Source organism: Diceros bicornis, chromosome 5, assembly GCF_020826845.1.
Source record: "Diceros bicornis minor isolate mBicDic1 chromosome 5, mDicBic1.mat.cur, whole genome shotgun sequence".
NCBI classification, from domain to species: Eukaryota; Metazoa; Chordata; class Mammalia; order Perissodactyla; family Rhinocerotidae; genus Diceros; species Diceros bicornis.
In genome coordinates this window covers 79,532,723-79,536,865 of record NC_080744.1, presented here as the reverse complement: position 1 = coordinate 79,536,865, position 4,143 = coordinate 79,532,723, and the positions used below count along the sequence as shown (strand labels likewise).

Genomic DNA, 4,143 nt, shown 5'->3' with positions numbered 1-4,143 from the left:
TGATTACGGAAAGACGGTGCATGGACTTAAGCTGTGGGACTGCATGTGTCTCGCCCACCCTTCCTTCCTGCCCCTCTTGTTGCACGGTGGGGAAGACATGGCTCTCAGGCCTGCTCCTCTGTGAAGGTGGAGCATTGGAAAGGTAGACTTGTGACAGGCGGTCTGTACTAGCACACACTTGGGGGCCTCTGCAGCAGTGTCATTTGTCATAGTTAAGGGAGAGTGAAACCTTGATAAAGGTGATGTGCCTGCAGAGAGACTCGTCTGCAGAGAGCCCCAGCGTCTCATTTCAATATTGCAAAAAGTTAAGAAACAAACCCAAGTGACCTTCCTTTCAAAGACTCTAACACTTAAAAGCACAAATGCACAGGTATTTCTCTTGCAGAGAAATCTCTTGCAGGAAAAAAATTTTATTCTGTCAAACTGATTCTTGATTACATTTTAATAAGCATATTATAAAACATTTATATGTTTGAAAATAAAAGAAACATTTACTCCAATACTCTAAAAAAAAAAAAAAAAAATTCCAGGAATTTCTAGCTACAAAGCAAAAGAGGGAAAAACCCTAGCATAGAAAAGCCGCCAAGGGGGCCAGCCCCGTGGCCTAGTGGTTAAGTTCAGCACACTCTGCTTCAGTGGCCCGGATTCAGTTCCTGGGCGTGGACCTACACCACTGGTTAGCAGCCATGTTGTGGTGGCTACCCACATACAAAATAGAGGAAGATTGGCAACAGATGTTAACTCAGGGTGAATATTCCTCAGCAAAAGAAAAGCAGCGAGCCTTCAGGTTCTAGATAAGCTTGTGGAGACTCATATCTCTCAGCTACTTTCTGCTCAATACAATTAAAGATCCTGGAGGTAGTTCACCAGACAACTATAAGGAGTCTCGGAGAGCTAGAAGGAAGAAGATGGACTGGCTAGGGACTGACGTGGTGGTGAGTTCCTGGTTTTCTTTTTTATCTTTGACATATTCTGGACGAGGTGCTGGAGAAGCCTGCAACCCAGAACCACCGTCAGGCTCAGACAAAAAAAAAAAAAAAAAGCTTTAAGAGAAGTCTGTTTTCTCTAGCCAAAAGACAAGAAAACGGGCAGTGTAGCAGGACAAAAATCCTTTTGACAATACCCACTTTGCTCCCAGCCAAACACCCAGACAAGCCCACACCTGCGATGTCAATGACGTCCGAATGGAGAGTCTAGCCTCCCATCCCCTGCCCAGCAGCAGCAGGCAGCCTATGTGGAAGCTCTCCTCCTCCAATGGAGCACCAGCAGGGGCCACGCAGGGAATGCGGACTTACACCCCCACCCAGCAGCGCCAGGGGACCCATGGCAGTGCTTTCCTTCCCTGCTGGCACAGCGTCAGCAGAGATGGAGAGAGGAGTCTGTACTTCCATCCCCACCTCCAGCTAGAGAGTGGGAAGAAGATACCGGAGAATAAGGAGCTGGAGAAAGAGATTCTCGAAACCTGCACAGAAAGTCTGGGGCAGACAAGTGACCAGCTCAAATGTAAAACTGACCAGATTCAGCGTATTAAAAGGTTTGAACTGAACCAGTATGGAATTTTCCTACAAACATACGTATAATCATACAACCACCAGATTTTCAGAGTAACCTCTGAGTAGCACACGCAAACCAGACCATAATAGCACTGCAAGGGCTCTGGAAACTAAATAGTGATCAGCACCACAACCTATAAAATTAGGCAAGACCTGCATCCTAAGTCTAAACAGGGAGACTGCCTGCTAAAATGGAAGCTTTAAATAAGATTCAGAGTCTCCTAACATAATACCCAAAATAGCCAAGATAAACCAAAGACCACTCGTCATACCAAAAACCAAGACAACAACAACTTGAACAAGAAAAGACAATGAACAGATGCACACACTGAGATACTTAGAAGTTGGAATTTGCTGACAAGATGTTAGAGCACTCATTAAAAAAGTGTTTCAATAATCAATTACAAATACTCTTGAAACATATAAAAAATAGAAAATCTCAGCAAAGAAATAGAAAATATAGAAAAAGAACTAAATGGAAATTATAGAATTGGAAAATACAGTAACTGAAATTGAACTCTGCTGGATGGGCTCAATAGTGGATTAGACATGGCAGAGAATAGGATTAGTGAACATGGGAATAGATCAATAGAATTTGCTCAGTCTGAATTACCTTATGATTCAGCAATTCCCCTCCTAGGTATGTATCCAGAATAATTGAAAACAGAAAATCAAACAGATACTGGTAAACCAATGTTCATAGTGGCATTATTCACAATAGGTGGAAACAACTCAGTGTCCATCAACAGACGAATGAATAACAAAATGTGGTATATACATACAGTGGAATATTGTTTAGCCATAAAAAAGAATGAAATTCTGATACATGTTACAACATGGATGAACCTTGAAAACGTTAGGCTAAGTGAAATAAGCCAGACACAGAAGCACAACTGTTGCATGATTCCACTTATATGAAGCGTATCTAGAGTAGATAAATTCATAGAGACAGAAAATAGAATAGAGGTTACCAGGGATTGGGGAGAGGAGGAAATGGGGAGTTATTGTTTAATGTATTCAGTTTGAGATGATGAAAAACTTTAGGAAATGGACAGTGGTGATAGTTGCACACTTTGAAGGTATTTAATGCCACTGAATTGTATGCTTAAAAATAGTTAAAATGGTAAATTTTAAAAAAGATAAAAATACATAGAACTGAATGAAAATGAAAATACATTAGATCAAAATTTGTGAGATGCAGCTAAAGCATTGCTCAGAGGGTAATTTATATCACTAAATGCTTATGTTAGAAAACAAAAAGCTTTCAAGGTAAAAAATTTAAGCTCCTACTTCAAGGAATTAGAAAAAGAAGAATTAAAAACCACAAAGCAGGCAGAGGGAAGGAAACAACAAAGATAAGAGCAGCAATCAAAGAAAATAAAAATAGAAAAACCATAGTTGTAAAATAAATGAAATAAAAAGCTGGCTCTTCGAAAATGTCAATAAAAGTGATAAACATCTAGCAAGACTGGGAAAGATAAAAAAGAGCAAAGACATAAATTACCAGGATCAGAAATGAAGAAAGGGATATCACTGTGGATTCTGCATTCATTGAAATAATAATAGTGAATAACAGCACAGAGAAAAATAACCAAATGCAATTGGTTGTGAAATTGCTCACCTGAGTGGTCTATAACTATTAAAGAAATTGAATTCATAATTTAAAATCTGGAAAAGAAATTTCCAGATTATAATGGTTTCTCTGGAGAGTCTGCCAAACATATAAATAAGAAGTAGTACTAATTCTATAAAATGTCTTCCAGAAAGCCAAAGAAGAGGAGTGCTCGCTTCAGCAGCACATATACTAAAATTGGAACGATACAGAGAAGATTAGCATGACCCCTGCGCAAGGATGACACGCAAATTCGTGAAGCGTTCCATATTTTTTTTCCTATGTTGTTTTATCAGGTCTAATTAAAAGAGCTAAGTTTTTTCTTACAAACATTTAAAAAAAAAAAAAGAAGAAATGCTTCCCATCTCATTTTATGAAGCTAGTAATATCCTAATACTAAACCCAGACAAAAATAATCCAAAAAAAAAAGAGAGAGAAAGAAAGGAAACTACATATTTCATGAACTCCAATGCAAAAATCCTCAACAAAATATTAGCAAATCAAACTCAGCAATATATAAAGAGAATAATCAACATGACCAATGTATGCAGGTATGCAAGACTGGTTCAATACTTGAAAATCATTTAGTGTAATCCACCATATCAACAGAAGAAAAATAATATGATCATATATATGATCGATCATATGATCATATGATTGAATTGATCATGACAAAATTGACATCATTTTTGATATGATCAAAATCGATATGATCATCAACAAAATTCAACATCATTTTATGATGAAAACTCAGTAAACTAAGAATAGAGGGGAACTTCCTAAACTTAATTAAGAGCATCTACAAAAAACCTATAGCTAACAGAATATTCAATGGTGAAAGAGAAATTTTTTCCTCTAAGATCTGAAATAAGACAAGGATATCTACTCTCACCACTCTTATTCAACATAGTACTAAAAGTCTTAGCCTAATAAGGCAAAAAAGGAAATAAAAAGCATACATGTCAAAAAGGAAGAAAT

The 4,143-nt window shown here is 37.8% G+C and overlaps 1 non-coding gene across 1 annotated transcript; it reads left to right on the top strand.

Moving 5' to 3' along the window:
- The first annotated feature begins 3,333 nt into the window (after positions 1–3,333).
- Positions 3,334–3,440, top strand: LOC131406677 (U6 spliceosomal RNA). The gene has a single exon (XR_009220303.1). It is a non-coding gene; the product is annotated as a U6 spliceosomal RNA (small nuclear RNA).
- The last annotated feature ends 703 nt before the right edge of the window (positions 3,441–4,143 follow it).